The sequence below is a fragment of the Haemaphysalis longicornis genome, unplaced genomic scaffold (assembly GCF_048455015.1).
Source record: "Haemaphysalis longicornis isolate Haplotype H1 unplaced genomic scaffold, Haemaphysalis longicornis Haplotype H1 scaffold_3, whole genome shotgun sequence".
Taxonomy (NCBI): domain Eukaryota; kingdom Metazoa; phylum Arthropoda; class Arachnida; order Ixodida; family Ixodidae; genus Haemaphysalis; species Haemaphysalis longicornis.
Window position 1 is genome coordinate 37,139,662 of NW_027526335.1, and position 17,002 is coordinate 37,156,663.

Below are 17,002 nucleotides of genomic sequence, written 5' to 3' on the forward strand. Positions count from 1 at the left end.
TTGCTTCCCCGTAAGAAGACCCTGAGTGCAGGGGTGCACCCTTTACAGGCCGCTTGCTTCGTTGCACTGGAGTCATTTCCGTGACATGAATTCTTGGTGCATCCAGGAATAAAACACTTTCGTGTTAAAATGGGGTGCTTAAAAATTACTGCGTGTGCGAATCGCAGCACCGAGAATAGTTGGCGACTATAGTGCTTAGTACGCTATTGGACTCAGTCGGATGGAAACATTTATTGTTAAATTGGCTTTCTAGAACTTCCTACTGTGGACAATTGCAAGAAGTAATAATTCCCTGGCGCTACACATGCGCATTTCGTTGGCGTCACCACACGCCCTTCTTTGCTGAATGATGTGGAGAAAGAAGCTCTCGATAGCTTGCTCCTCTCGTTCCCTTCGCCACAAAAATGCGGGAAAAAGACGCAGTCGTCTCCACTGCAAAAGAGGACGGAGCAGCACATGTCCGCACCACTGCAACGTCGTCGGCGGAGCAGGCCGCGGGACGCAGCGTAAAGATTAAGTTCGAGGACATTCCGCCGAAGTGAGCAAAGCGCTCGGCGCAAGGCCCAAGGAGCCATCGCACATGGACAACACGGCGATGAACGGCACCGGATGAACGACCATGCAAGTGGCACCGCGTGCACCGCCGTTCCGAAACGACGGTACCGCCATCGACACTGCAGCCGGAAAGCGGCACTCCAACTGCGCCCTCTAGAGAGACGGCGGCAATGTCGGCTGAAGAAGAAAGGAGCCCTGACACGAAGAACGACGGAGAATTTCCACGGTGGCTGCAGTGCCGCGGCCACCTGGAAGGGGCAATATGGCGGTCCACCAGAAGAGCCGAAGGACCATGCTGAAGCCACTCGGACGCATTGACAGGAGTGGTACCTGACTGTGGGCGCGCAATGCTTCGTGAGAGCAGGAAGCGACGCATGCAGGCCAACTGGCATCGCCGTTCGGAAGAGGGGGGCTTGCCAGCTAGCATTCAAGCACGTAATAGTGAAGCGTCCCTTCAACCACAAGACGAACGCAAAACCAGACCCTTGGCAACGATACATATGCACGTAAACAACACTAGGCCGGCACGTAGAAAGGAACACCCAATGCGAATGGCGGAACGGAAAACGGACCAAATGACTGAAGCAACATACTGAATACGAATCATACATGCTCTACCAAGGACTTAATTGCCTCATTCATAAGACAGCCCGATTCAAGTAATACTACATGCCTCGTCCTAACCAAGAAGGTAGCAAGAAGGAGGCATCGCGTCTCGAAGCTTCGATGGAAGGTAAAGTAGAAGATCTCTCATCTTCAAAGGAATCGGGTAAACACTTGGACTAACCTGTTCTGCAACCAGTAAGCATCAGCGTCGGGGTTGGAAGTATTTATTAGCGAAGAGGACAAACCGCCTACTATATTCGGTATGGGAAAAGGGAGAAGGAGGCTAACAAATACCGTTCGGCTCAGCCATGGACTCGCGTGTCGTTCTATAACATCCTCGTTAGCGTCAGTGTGATGATGTTGAGGCTCGGTGACACAAAAACCAGTTGCAGGGACGCGGGAATGAGGAATCGCACTACGGGTTTTGGTAGTAGTGAGGCTGGTTATATTTATGACGGACGATAGGCAAGGACAGGACGTTAAATGACACGAGGACAGGTAAATGGACAGCTAGGGCATTGAGTGCAACGGGAATGGAAAAATTAGTCCTAAAGGAAGTAGAAATAGAGCAAGTCTCTCACAGCAGTGATAACGCTAAACAAAGAAGCCTCATTTGCGTGGTGGAATAGAACATTTTTGCATGCATTCAATCGATGGTGAAATAAACTGACCCCGTGATTCAACTTAAATGATGGCAGTTCACTCAGTATTTCGGAACATCACTCCCAAGTCATCCCCGAGAGCAGGCACTTGGTGTTTTAACTGAGGGTTGAAACTCTGGAGAAAGTAAAAAAAAAAAACATTGTTGTGCCCTCTTATTTAAATAACTTGATGTAAAAATGACTCCGTAGAGCACAACTTAAAACGTAGAAGTACCTTTTTCTTGTAGCAAGCTTGCCCTGTTGCGGGAGCTCAACGGCTGTTCTCACTGTGAAATGTGTTCAACCTATTCTACAGTGAATTTGTCGGTATTTTGGTCAAAGAAATTTAGCTCACGTGGACAAGGAAAATCTCGAAAAGATGAGGCATTCCGAGAGAGTCATTCGATAAACACCGAATTTCACACCCCTTCGCGCTTTGTAGTGATGCGAGCGTTCGTTATAACTGAGACATATTTGGAAGATTTATGCGTTATTTGTGCGTTCATGAAACTTTTTACCGCTGCTAATAGTTGAACTAACATTTCAGAGGAAGTCTCCAAGGTGGAATTAGCTTCTGCAAAGAAAGTAGCAAGCACTTGAAATGCAACCTATAGTTGATGGGACGGTGTGACCTATAATGTTGGCACAGCGACCACCCTGGATACGTAGAGGTCGCAGGATCAAAACCTGCAACTCGATTGCAGTTTAATCGAGGGGGACACCAGGTTACCATTCTGACAATTAGGGCAGATGTAGAAAAGGTAAAGCAGAGTCGTGACTATAATCGCAGTTAAGGTCCTAAATCACAGTAACTTTATATCGTCGCCCAGTGTTCTTCCATTTGTCCTTGTTTCTTTTTCGCTAGTAAGCATGTCAAGTTATACTGAAATCACAGTAGATGCAAGGTTAGCAGCGGTGAAGTGATTGTTGTGCATGTCTACAACGCGTTATTTTCCGGTAAGCTGCTGATTGTTTGTTTTCCTCTTATTTGTGATATTGTTTTCTCTTAATTGTGCTGCTTCATGTTTGTCTTGTGCGCTGCTTAAAACTTGAACGTATCATATTGTACGTCACTTTGGGGGGCGGGAGCTAGTCAAGCTGTTAACGTACAACTTTTTCCCTTGTCTACCTCATCTCGAAGTATGGAAAATTAAGGAATTATAATAATAAAATGGCTGAAATTTACGGTAGCAGTCTTTTGCGGATATTTTGAGCGTCTTAAACATGCCCTTTATCGACTGTTCTATCGACTGTACTTAACCAGTACGTTGCGAGCGGTAGAACAAAAGTTGCTGCTGTCCTTTTCTTCTACCACATGCTCACGTGGGGGATTGGTAAAGAATCGAGAGCTTTGAGGGGCTAACGTGCCCTCTCCACAAAATTCGCAAAATTGTGAATAGGAAACCCGATTGCGGTGGCACGTGTGTCTAAGAACGTTGATTCTAGTTCAACAGAATCGACAGCTGAGCTAGTCGGTATCCGTCCATCCTAAACAGCGCTTAACAACACAAAGACGAGGAAGAGCAGCGATGACGAGCAGCGCCGTCTTGTGTCCCCTCTTCCCCGTCTATGTGTTGTTAAGCGCTGTTTAGGATGGTCGTTGATTCTAGGGTGGCGAGGGCGTGTGGCAATCTGCTCGCTGGCGTAATTAGTGCAGCAAGACGAAGAAATGTAAGCAAAGAAACAGACGCAAATACGGTGTAAGTTTAACCAACCAACCAACCAGCAGGAACAAAGCTGAAAGGAATCCGTGCCGGAAGGCAAAGAAACAACAGCGAGGAAAGATACGCAAATATAATGTAGCAGTAAAGAAGGTCTTAATAAGTATCGCTCGGCTTTCGCCTTCAAACCATGTGAGCAGAGTGCCGTGGGGAATTTTTTTTAAGGACCATAGTGTCTTTGGGGCTACCGAAATGAGAAAATTTGTCTGCTGTCTCTCTGTCTGCCTGTGTCTAGATTCAGCCGCCCGGTTAAAAGTTAAGAGTTCTTGAACGTTGCATTGATAAATGCAAATCATGTCCAGACTACTAGATCTGGTAGCATACTTTATTCTAGCCAATCTTGTTCAGCAAAAACACAACATTCGGCATACTTGAAGCACAACTGATACTAAGCATTGTTCTTTTTATTTAGAAAGGCTTGGTCGTAATTTTTACGATAGAAAAATTAATGAAAATTCGTTAAAACTGATATTCGAATCTTGAAATGCAAGAACGCCTCGAGCTCAAGCCTAAAGCTTGAGCGGCAAGAAAAACAGTAACAAAATGTTCCAACAAATAGCGCCCTATAATAGTACGAAAAGGAACTCGGAGCGCAAAAACTTGTACAGCAAAAAATTAAACAAGAAACTGAGCGTTTGGTCTCGAATATACGGACGAAGGATAAAGGCGCGTTGAGGAAGTTATGGTATCATGTAACGTAACCAGGAAAAAAAAAGCTGAATAAGTACAAAATATTGTCACAGACCGCGAAGGTCTGATCCTAAAAGGAAGAAACGCGGTAGTAGTTAATACTCGCTCAGTAGTACAAGAGAAGTTTAAAAGGAGAAGGTTAGATACTGTAGTGAGTGGGGCCAGATATAGAATTGAAGCAGGAGAAGCTAAACTGGAAAACAGACGAAGAAATTTGTGCTCCTGGAAACAGGGCAAAGGGGCCGGATGAAATTATAATTCAGCTTATCAACCAGCCGGGCGCAAAAAGCAAGGCACAACTAATAAAAACTAGGCAGGTACTGCACGATGAGGCGAATCTATAAAGGTAAGGGAGACTGCAAGGCTGGTGCGAACTCGCACAGGCCATGGGTTGGAGTAACCTCAGGAATGTTTAGGCCTGTAATGCAAGCCCGAGAGGCGGGGGCTCGGCAGGGGCACGTCGACCAAGCAACTGACTGTGCCGCATGCATGTTATTTCTTTGCGCTTCGTAGGACTGCTGCAATCATATCAAGAAGCTTCGACCTATAGGACAGTGCGCAGGCGCACGGCGCCTACGAGAGGAGCCAGCAACGAACCTTATCGACACGTCACCAGGCCTGCTCGGGAGCCAGGCTACTTAAGGGACCCTCCAACACTTTTTTTATTCTATTTTAAAATCTTATACGCTTGCAGAACGTAGTCACCGATACACCCGGTACTTAGTTAGGGGTCGCAAAGTACCTCAGCTAAAAATTACTACTCTAGGCCCACCAGATAACTTGGAAACTCGCTCAAAATATATTTCTTTCTTTCCCGGTCTTGGCGTTCTTCGACCGCTCGAATGACGTCACTAAGGCCATGCAGCGGCTGTTGGCCGGTTTTCCTTCTGTTGCATCAATGAACGCTTTTCGATAGCAACCTTAAAATAAAGCCACAAAAACAAAGCAGAAGCGGAAGGCGTATCTGCTGCGACGAGCAAATCACGCACTGCCGCTCCGTGCTGGCGATAACTGTAGCATTCGCAGTGCTTCCACACGCAAAGGGAAGAGTGAAAGCGTTTATCGAAAGTGTTGCAGGGTCCCTTTAAAGATTGCATCGTCGGACCCGCCATCCTGTCGGCAGTGGCATGTCGAGCAAGCAACGGCCTGTGCCGCATGCCATGTCTTTGTGCTTCGCAGGTGAGTGCACTTATGAAACTGCTGCCTTGTACGCGGTAAAATTCTTCTTTGTTTGCCACTGCCGACTGAGTGTCTGTTTTGGGCCACTTGCTCACCATGTCCACGGAAAATGCTGATGTTATAAAAGCCATTGAAGACCTCAAACGCGAAATGCAGGTTGAAATGCGGTCAATGAACCAGGGCATAAAATTTTGCTCTGACCTTGCTAACGATCCCAAAAACGCTCTTAAAGAAAGAACTACAAACTTTGACTTCGGAAATCAAAAATACAAGGGATGACTGGGCTGCTTTGAGGCAAGAGAACAAAAATCTGGCAGACAGGCTAACTACAGCTGAAGTCAAGAGTGCAGAGTTGGAGCAATACAGCCGGCATAACAATGTCTAAATAAAGAGTTTTGCCTTTACTGACGGCAGCTGAAATGGCCGAGAAAATCGCACAGGCCATCCATGTATCTCTTGACCCAACAGAAATTGACATTGCCCATAGCGTCAAAACAAGGAGTGGTAAGGATGTCAATCTAGTTGTCGGATTTACAACCCGATCTAAGGGAAACCTTTTCCTCGCGGCAGCAAAGAAGTCGAACCTCACAACTACAGGTCTTTTAAAATATTATTGATAGCCCCACACGCATTACTGCTGCCTGCTCTTCTATGTTAGATCTGATAATTACGAACAGGGAAAATGCTTTTTGCTCGGGCCGTATTGAAGTGAACATCAGTGATCATTTGCCTGTTTTCTTGATGTCTAGAAAAAAAGAACTCTTCCGAAAGCAAAAGCCAGGGCTCGACGGCAATTAATTTTTCGAAGTAGGCTTGAGGCCCGTTCAGAAATCGCATCGCTTTAGAAAACTGGGATCCCGTCCACAAAGAAAGTATAGCCGACGATGCTTATCGCAAGGTCATGAAAATTATTCTTTTGGTATACGATAACTGTTTCCCTATCGTAGACATAACTACACGTGAGAACGCACGTAAACCTTGGATGGCACGTTGCCTTACAAAACTTGTGAAAAGAGGCACAGGATATTTGCAAAATTAATTAAAACCAAATGTACAGACATACTATTGCAGTACAAGTCACTGCGCAACAGTCTGAATAAAGACATCAAGTCAGCTAGGACAGCCTATTACAGAAATTTATTCGATAGCCAACTTTCTAGCAATCCCAGGGGAAAATGGAGAGGCTTAAACTTGCTCTTAGATAGAAAAACCCAGAGCAGAAATATAACAAGTTTAACTATTGATGGTGAAGAACTATCAGGTTCACACCAGAAGAACAATTTCAATAAATTATTCTCCGAAGTAGGTCAAAGCCAAATAAATGCTGAAACGCTTGACTTTCCGGGCAATAAATTAACTGAATCCATCTTTTTTGGGCCAACAGATGAAAAGTAAGTTTTCGCAATATGCAGAAATCTAAGATACCTGTAGTCTCGACGCACAAAATGTTCAAAGTCGGCCAGTGAAATATGTTCTCGAGATAATTACGCCATGTTTAACGCATATATACAACACCGCGCTTATGACAGCGCCATTTTCTATCAATATGCAGCTAGCCAGAGTAGCTGTGATATACCAAAAATGCGATGAGAACTGTTTAGGGATGGATTGATTGATTGCGGGGTTTAACGTGCCGACGCTACTCAGGCGATGAGGCGCACCGTAGTGGAGGTCTCCGGATTAATTTTGACAACGGGGATCTTTAACGTGCGCCGAAATCCCGTACACACGGGCATTTTTGCTTTTCGCTTCCATCGAACCCGGGTCCCCGTGCTCAGCAGCCCAACGCCTTAGCCACTGAGGTAACAGTTAAGGGAATTTCAGGCCAATATATGTACTTCCGTACTTTTTAAAATTCATAAAGCAATTAATTAGCATTCGCCTTCAAAACTTCCTTATTAAACATTTCGTAATATATGACTGTAAGTATGGCTTCACAAAAAACAGGTCTACGGAACAAGCATTGCTTATCCGGAAAGAACACATTAAAAATTTCGAAACTCAGCTTCTAACCCTTGGGATTTTCGTTGATTTTAACAAAGCCTTCAATAGCCTCAGTAACAACGTTCTTTTCGCGAAATTAGAACATTATGGTATGCGCGGACACTCCCTCGACCTAATTAAATCATACCTCGGGGGGAGATCCCAAGATGTGGTGATTAATCAATGTCCTTTACAAACTCTCGAAACTTCAAATGGCGTCCCTCAAGGGAGCATTTTAGGTCCACTCCTTTTTAATATATACGTAAAATACATTCTCAAAATAAGTTGCCGGGCAAAATACATAATATACGCAGATGACACCAGCCCATTTGTCTCGTCCAATGGCATACAACACTTGAATGACACAGCAAACCTTGTGCTTTCATTTCTCGCCAGGTGGTCATTATCGAATTCATTAAAAATCAACACGAAAAAAAAAAACTAAAGCAGTACTTTTTCGGCCTAAAAGAAAACGTGTATTTAATTATCCCTCTCTATACCTCAGCGGCAGTGTTATCGACTACGTAGACTCTTTCAAATCACTGGGTGTAACGTTCAGTAATACTATTTCATGGAATGCCCATGATAGCAACATTTCTTCAACGCTTGCTAGGATTGTCTGAATTACTTTACGTAACCGGCACATTCTACTTACGAAAACTAAGGTTGCATTGTATTACGCTTTATTTTTCTCCCACTTAAAGGGACACTGAAGTGAATTTGTCAAGCTCCCGTTTTTGCTTGCACTGTGTAGACTGGCTCAAATTAGCACACTTTTCATCGTTTATCCGGTTGACAAATCGGTAATTATTTTACAAAGCGCGAAAGAAGAAAAACTACCATGCGCGGTTTGCGGCGGCCGCACAAACTAAGCTGTGACGTTAGAAGGAGGGGGCGCCGTGATTGGACGATGCCCAAGGTTAGCAATCAAACAAGTTTCGGTTTCGGTTTCGGTCTGTAAAACAACATGTTTGACATTCGATGGCGTCGTTGGATGGGCATTCTCAATATCCCAGTTATCGTAGTACCGCGCTTCTGCCATGTTGTCGGCTGTAAAATGCATAAGATAAGCCTCCTAGGACGGCTTGGAATCGTAGCATTCACTATCTGAGGCCTACGCAGTGCATGAACGCCCTCCGCGTCCCCGCAGACGCTCAAATGCATGCGCTTTTCCCCCATAGCTTGCCTCGCTCATGCCTGTATCGTAAAAAGCGTGTTCGCACCAGGCCAAGGGTCTGTTCATTCTGGGCTGTGCCCACTGCCCGCAAGCAGTCGGTGCTTATGGCAATAGCACGCTAACGAGAACTCGCTAGCGCGCCAGTGCCAGCCTGCGCGAGTTCTGTGGACTAGTTCGTGGAGCAATGAACGTTGCGGCCCAAAAAAAGGTGAACTCATTATAGAAAACATCGGCGAAAAACGAAAAAGTTAACTCATAAAAAAAAAGCATGTACCCGCGGCGATTCGAACTTGTGACTGGCAAAACACTTAGGTTGACATACCTAGACCTAGCGCTCCAGACGACTAGGCCGCGGAAGGCCGCCGGCGGCGACGGAAAATATAAGGTATATACAGTATAACCAGTTTAGTTTTATTTCGTTTGAGTATTTCAAGCAGCTTAGGTGACTATTTGTTGTATTGCGCTCGTGCAGTAAGCGTCCCCCGAGTTTCCACAATAGCTCACGTCTAGCATTTGCATTTAGTAGACGGGAAAGCGTTCGCAGATGCGTAGTCGTGCTGCTGACCACTGCGCTTGTTCGCCCAGCGCAAAAAAGTGCTTCCCTCACCCTAGTTTTACGCTGTACGGTAAAAATATCAGTTGATTCTATTTCCTTAGTACCTATATTGACTTCGCTCACTCTTCTCCCCCTTCAAGAGGTTTATATTTTCCTACTGGCGTACCAGTCAGCGAAGCGTCGCATGTGCGCTTGTGCAGCGCTTGAGTGAAGCGACCTTGACTTGGAGCTAGATACAGAGTACAAACTAACGAAGTAAAGAAAGGCGCATTCTTCCATTCCCAAACGTGTTGTGGCTTAGTTGCAACTTATCGAGCGAATTACGACGACCCGTCGGCGGCCGGCGGACTAAACGGTGGGCCGACTGACTCGGTCGCGGAAGGTCGGCGAGCCGTGCAGTAGCGCAGCCAATTGTCAGCTCCTCTCCTGCTGACGTCACACGAAAACGCCACAGAAAATGGGCGAGCGTAAAGAGAGGAAGCCAGCATTTTCGAATTGATTTTTCTGCTAAATAAATTCGCGTGAACGCGCACAGAGTGGTCGAAACAGGGCCCAGGGACTCCGGACTACAGTTTGCGCTCGTAATCCCGCATTGTTTACAAATCACTTCACTGTCCCTTTAAGATATTGTTTTCTCGTGTGGAGCAACACCACCATGACCAATATTTTGAAGTTACTAACTTTACAGAAGGAAATGCTGCGCGCAGTTGTCAATGAATCATATGATAGTGTTATTGGGAATGTGTATTTATTTACAATACAATTTTGTACCGGTCAACAGACCTCTTGACTTCAAGTTTGCTTGTTTGTATAAAATTAACCGCAAGGAAGGACCTTTTTTTTCTTCAGTTGTCTCGCTTACCTGTCGCCAGTCGTCATATGATGTTATAAAACCTTAAAATTTTGTATTACCGAAGTGCCGAACTAACTATGGCTTTTTTAGGTTAAATTATATTGTACCAAGGTTTTTGAATACTACACTCTATGATCAACTAACTCTGTCGCTATCTGCCATCCGCAAGACTGTCGTTCAAGAATCTACACACCCATGATGCACTGTACGGTCATGTTCACCTGTGCTGCGCATGCGCGCTCGTATCTGTACGCATCTTCTTAACGCTTTTGCCTTGTACCCACTGCTACAAGGGTGGAGAGGCACCGGTGGAGAGGCAAGGGTGGAGAGGCACCGTCAAGCAGTGCGTCAAAGCTACACTACACCGTCAAAGCTACACTACGCTACCTCCGGCAATAGTTTTCGCGGGATGACCAGTTTTGACCTTGGGAGCTAGAGGTCAAACCACGCCCCCTTTCGCAATCGCCTGGCAAGGAGCAGCGGGCCGATGGCGGGAAGAGATAGGAGCCAGCGGAGAGATAGGCGGGGCGGGAACGGAGACGAGCGAAGCTTTCGCTATCAACTAGGATTACCCAAAGCTATAACCACAGCAATTTTTTCTCTTCACCCCCAGTTTGTAGGTTCACACTGAAATAAATGATGATGATGAACTTGGGTAAAAGGGAGAGCACAAAAAGGGGGTTAACACGAGGCAGCTCCGGTTAGAGGACAATGCGCCTAGAGTTGTCAATGGCTCGAAAGCGCCCGTTATAAATAAAATTCCTGGATATGAAGGGAGCCTACTGGGACAGGAGGGATTTAACCGGGACTTTATGCAGTCGCTGCCGAGAATTTACTATGAGAGCGAGGAGAAAATTACCTGGGAGTTCATAAAGTGCAACGAACCGGTAATTACGAATAGAAGTTTCAAGCAGGGTTGTCCTGTGCCTCCACTGCTCTTCATGCTGCACATGGCGATACTAGTACAAAACATCGAGGACAGTGAAATCGTTTTCAATCTATGCTATAGCGGCAACGGACAGGAAGTGAAACAACGTATTCAGAGACTGATATACGCGGGCGACCTCGTACTACTACCACATAACGAACAGGGTCTGCAATGGCGCGCAAATATTTGTGGGTGGGGGGGAAGCCACCGACCTGGAATTAGAGTTTACAAGAGCTTTGGTTTTCAGGGATGACGCTCGTAACAAATCAGTATTGGTTCAACTAGCAACAATACCGCAGGTAACAAAATACAAATCTCTGAGCATATAGATAAACTGAGACCAAGCTTATCCAAAAACGAGAATTTAAGAAGGAAGGGAAAAGAAACACCGATATCATGAAACAGGGAGCACTTTGGGGATATTAGAGGAATCTGGAGGGGGTGTGCACCGGCACCGGCACTCACTTTTTCAAGCGCCGTACTGTGTGTCAGATCAGATATTCAACCAGGGCTAGAAAAGAACCGGAGGGTGGTTGGCCGATTGTCGTCGGGCGCCCACATTACAGCAGTTAATGAAAGGAGACATGGGATGGGCCTCCTTTGAAGTGAGAGAAGCGCAGAGAAAAATATGTCTTGAAAAACGGCTCAGAAACATCGATGGCCAGAGATGGGCGGCCAAGGTACGGAACCTTAGCATGAAAAAAACGTGGGCGCGCAGTGGAGGAGAACTACCACGAAGCCCATGACACAGCAAACCTGAAAGCGAAAGGCAAACGAGCGAGATAAAGTGCAAGAGTCGGAGAGGGAAAAAAGAAAAGTAATCCTTAAATATCTCTACACAATGGGAGATCACGGGAGAGAAGTTCTTCGATAATACCAAGGGGAGTGCATTGCTTTTTGGAGCGAACAAAAACGAATGCTTATCTCCGAGTAGCAAGCACAGTAACATTTGTGCGCTGCAGGTTGCGGAAGGGAACCGGAAACCGTGATTAGCCCGAGGCATACGGGCTAATGTCCTTACTGAAGGAGGCATCCAGCTGCTGGAAGCCTTCATGAACTGCAAGATTAACTGAAAACTAATTTGGAAAGGTTAGCAAAGGAAGGTTGCGATGTTGGTGGGAAAAAGCAGAGAAAAGAGGCATGCGAACAATCTGAGGCTAGGTCTTAAAGTACCATGAAGATTTTTTTTTAACTCGACCAATATCTATTGCGTTTATCATGCACGGGCCGAGACAGGAGGCAAACAGCATATGGTGGGCTGGGGTGAGAGGAAAGGCAGTTACGGGGCTGCAGGAGACGATCGTCTGTCGGCGACATCTGCAGTGCAGCGAGTAGGTACGCGACCAGTTTTTTTCCCTCGAAACCTTAGATTTGATTGCATCTTGACGAACTGAAGGAGCGCATGTAACTCAGATATCATGAACACGCGCCAAACGAGTGTTCCGACATACAGTTCCTCCATGACTGCCGTCGAAATCACCAATAATGGACCATGGCAGAGAGAGAGAGAGAGAGAGAGAGAGAGAGAGAGAGAGAGAGAGAGAGAGAGAGAGAGAGAGAGAGAGAGAGAGAGAGAGAGAGAGAGAGAGAACAATCTTTAAAGTCTGGTGATGTCAGCCGAGCTAAACCGCCTGGCTTGCTACGCCAGATGAATGCTGTGACAATGATGATTATAATGATGAAGAGGAACACATGATTTGAACTATTTACAAAGTCTGATCAAGGCTTGTGGCTTTTAGATAGGCCAGTAAAGCTTTTGTGGCACGAAAGGCACGTTTGGAAGAATTCCAGGGACCTAATACGTCTCTCAGTTCTAGCCTTACGGAGAGCGGCCGGCCCAGAGACACTGAAAGGAACCGTGCAACACATCTATGGTTTGTATTTTAGTAATTGCTCCAGAACATAATTTTGGCGCAAATCGATCGAACCACTGCCTAAAAGCTTGCAGCTCTTACGGCGACAGCCATACACACGAGGGGCGAATGTCCTAGCAGTGTATACCTGTGAAACAGAATGCCGGCGCTTCGGCGTGTTTGCGTGCCGTAATCGTGGTCTGGGATTCACAGTGGTTAACGCAATCCCTAATGAGTTCCTGGCGGAACGATATAGGCGGCAACGAAATTACACTCAACAATAGCTTTGACGGTGCGTGCGTGTGTGTGTGCGTGTCTGTGTGTGTGCGCGCGTGTGTGAGTGTATGTGTGTGCATGTGTGCGTACGCGTGAGCATGTGCATGCCTGCGTGCGTGTGCGTATGTGCATGCGCGCGTGTGCGTGAGTGTGCGTGAGTGTGTGTATGTGCGTGCATGCGTGTATGCGTGTGTGTGTGCGTGCATGCGTGTATGCGTGTATGCGTGTGTGTGTGTGTGTGTGTGCGTGCGTGCGGGTGCGTGTGCGTGTGTGTGTGTGTGTGTGTGTGTGTGTGTGTGTGTCTGTGAGTGCGTGTGTGGGCGTGCGCACGCGCGCGTATGTAGCGACTTGGTCAAATTGGTGGAGAGAATTTTACATGGCCGTTAACTCCGATTACTCTCTAACGAAAATATTCTTAGTTCCCATCAAATGGGCTTTCGTCTAGGCTGCTCTATTTGGTCGGCTCACGTTGACTTGGAGAGTAGAATTCAATTTTCTCTCAGGAATAAACAGTTTTGCCCGCTGGTCACACTGGACATTGCCAAAGCACATGACAGCGTGGAGTATAGCATCCTGATGGCCAAACTCAATGACTGTTGACTGCCCGAATGCATCATTTCCTGGGCGGCGATTTTTAATCGGTCGTCAATTCTTTTGTTCACAAAACGGTTTTTATTCACTGACTTGAGAGCAGACAAGGGGTGCTCCGCAATGGTCGGTTGTTTTTCCCATATTTTTTAATATATTGATGAGTTCCATTCCAATCAATCAAAAGTTTGCCCTTATGTGTATGCTGGTGGCATAGCATTCTTTTTTGCGGTGTGAAATATTGATGATTCATACGAAGAATTACAAGCATACCTGGGTTCCATCGAGATGTGGATAGCAGACTTGAATTTATCCATCAATGTAGCTAAATGCGCGGTCCTGGTGTTTCCAGTATCCACTCCTGTTAACCTTTGTTCGAGTTATCGGTAGGAAATCGTTCCTCAGGTAACAGCTTTGAAATACTTGGGTATTATCTATGACAGTACGCTTGATTGGCGCCCGCATATAAACCACATTTTGACAAAAGGTGAACGTGCTCTGGCATTGTTGGGTAGAATTAGCAACAGAAAAATTGGCATGAGGAGGGACATTTACGGTGGTTATTTACGGTGGTTATGTTAGAATTAGCCTATGTTAGAATTTGGGTGTGTCCTCTTTTCGGGTTCAGCAGCGTACAAACTCCGTCCTCTTGTTCTTTTGGAGCGAGGAGCCCTGAGATTGTGCCTCGGCCATCCAAGATACGTGTGGCAAATATTTAGAAGCCCGTTTGCCGTGTGTAGAGTCCAAATTTCAGCTTCTAACAGTGCAGACTATGATGAGAACCTTCGAACCTCATCTGAACAAATCTTTGTCATTAATAGTGGCTCAGCCTGAATTGTTTAACTCTCCATGCCCTCGATACAGTCGTCCTGAATGCGTTTACGTCCAAAGCTTGCTTTCACCGCTCAACATCCATCTTCCGGCAGTCCTATCGATGTTCTCTGAAGTCGTACGTGCTTTTATGTCTCTCGACAACGTTTTCCCCAATAACGCCATACTGCTATCCACACGGATACTGACGGGTTTGCTGGACGAGCATCTCGGGAACTTGCGCTCTCATGTGGTACTGGCAAGGAATGCGTCGCAACGTGCAGAGAGGCGGGCGTGGGAATTTTCAGCCCACAGCTTAACTGTTTATTTCCTTACAGTTTACCTGACTATATTTTAAGCTAAGTTTTTCGGAATAGTTTTGGCATTAAAAAGGATACCTCCACAATATCTAAATGTTGTAGTTACTTCAGATTCCCTATCGGTTTGTACCAATTTGACGTCTCCAAAAAAATTCATTACTCATTCGTATCTTCAATCGTCTCGTGTCTCCTCATTTACGCGACATCCGCCTCATTTGGGTTCCAGGTCACAGGGGCCTACGGCTCAATGAAACGGCTGATTCTTTGGCCGGATCATTTTTAGATAGCCCTCCGGTGGACCTCTAACGTACTCCATTTCTCCTGGCGCGAGCAAGGTTCCGCAGGTACCGACGACTAGGGCTAACACAAGAAGATGCTATCACATGCTTGGACCACTATCCTTATCTAGCTCACACTTGGGATGCGCGATTTTTCGAGTCCCGCCAGTGTGAGGTTACCTGAACCGGCATCAGATGTAGAATACCGCGTCTTAATTTTTATTTGCGTCGCGCTGGTCTCACCTTCTTCGCTCTTTGTGCTGCTTGCGGTGAATGAGAAGCAATTGATCACTTTTTCTTGCATTGCCACATTATTTATTTCATTGGGAAACGTTGTCTAGCCGCACCAATTCAACGCCTAGGCCTTCCTCTGTCGATACCTGTGCTCCTTTCATTCGTGGCCACATCCCTGGGGTTTTGTCACACAGGGGTTGTTGCGGCGATTCACGCGTATGTTCAGAGACTAGGCGCCTGTCCTCTTAACCTGTTCAAAAATTGTTTCGTCGCCTATTCTCCTAAAAGTAGCCTCAAACTCTGATTCTTCCCCAGTTTAATTTATAATTGTGTAACCGCTTCCCCAATTCAATTCTACAGATAGTGCTGTGAGATGGGCGTGTAAGCCCCAAAAAGCCACCGCGTTTCTTGGCAAATCCTCCCCGTGGGTATGTGTTATCAATATGGAAGCAACAACAACAACAAGGCTTTCTCAGCGCGTTCTTCGTTGTGATGTTGAATGTAAGGGCGGCGCCGTGCAGTAGTGTTTAACTTATGCACTGCAAACCTCCACGCCCTCTGTTAAAAAAATCGAGAATCAAAATTATTTTCACCAGAGCAACTACTTCATAATGACAGTTTAAAACATTTTAAAATGATTTTTAGCAAAAAGAATCCCATTTTCACTTGTTGCCGGTAGACTAGTATTATTGTTCACGCATCAATAGTGAATGAAAGCTTGTGCCCAAATGCATTGTTCCAATGGAGAGCTCAGCTAGCGGAGGATACTCCGTCCTACCAGCTAGCAGCACTGCTGCCCCCCCCCCCCCTTCTCCATAAAAAAGAAACTCCGGCCATTTCGTGTTTGGGGGAACATTGCACAAGGCGGCTTGCATTTTTTAATCGACCAGATTTAGGCAAAACCTTCGAGGTCGACTACGTTTTGGCAAAGGAAAATTTAACATACACCTGAAATGCAGCCCTACGGCTACAAAGGAAAGCTACATGGCTTTCTCGAAACTTCGCAGTTAAAGAAACATTCGCCCTTGTCCAGACAGCTTCTCTTTGTAGCCGCACGGCTCCATTTGGGGTGTATGACCAATTTTCCTTCGCATTTGTATCCCCCGACGGTCGGCGCGGAACTAAAGAAGCCAAGCGCACGGCGTCAGCGCGGCCTTATAATCAGTGCGCGTCTCCGAAGGCGATGGACGAGGGCGGCGTTCCTCTGATCATAACAGCCCGGCGGAGGCGCGGGAAGCGGCGCCGGCCACAACAAGCGCTGCGTTTTTCTCGTCCCGCCAGCAGAGAAGAGTCCGCAGGGTCGCTGCTTCTCACCTGCTGGCGTGGGCTCAGGGCAGTAGTCCTTTGGCGGCTCCGGCGTAAGGAGGCGCCATGGCGGCCGCCGTTTCGCTGCTGCTGCGCCGCTAAGCCTCGCGCCGCCGGTCGATGAGGAAGGAGCCCCCTCCCCTGCGAAGGTCGCTCCGCCACGCGGCCACCGACGCTGCGGCTGAGCCGAGCTTCCAGGAGCAGCGCCGCCGCTGCTCCCCTCGACAGCAGCCACGCGATGACCCAGCGACCTGCTCTCCCGGACAAGTGCTTAGTTCAAACAGCGGCCGCTCGGGCTCCTAGCTATCAGGCACCCAAAAACCTTCCTTCTCGCACGCTAACATTCGTTAATTTCCCGATAATTTCCCGATAGTATGAAAATTTCGCCCACATTAGGTGCAAGCAATCGTTTCAAATTTTGACAGAATTAGGATACCCTGATAACGCTC

General features: G+C 46.7%; 1 protein-coding gene across 2 annotated transcripts in view; it reads right to left on the reverse strand.

Annotated features, from left to right (window-relative positions):
• Positions 1-16,773, reverse strand: part of LOC144174318 (teneurin-m-like) — a 36,480-nt gene extending 19,707 nt beyond the window's left edge. For both annotated transcript variants that reach the window (XM_077702953.1, XM_077702952.1), the window contains exon 1: positions 16,563-16,773. The gene's annotated coding sequence lies outside the window, so the exon portion shown is untranslated. The remainder of the gene's footprint in view (positions 1-16,562) is intronic.
• Between the last annotated feature and the right edge of the window lie 229 nt (positions 16,774-17,002).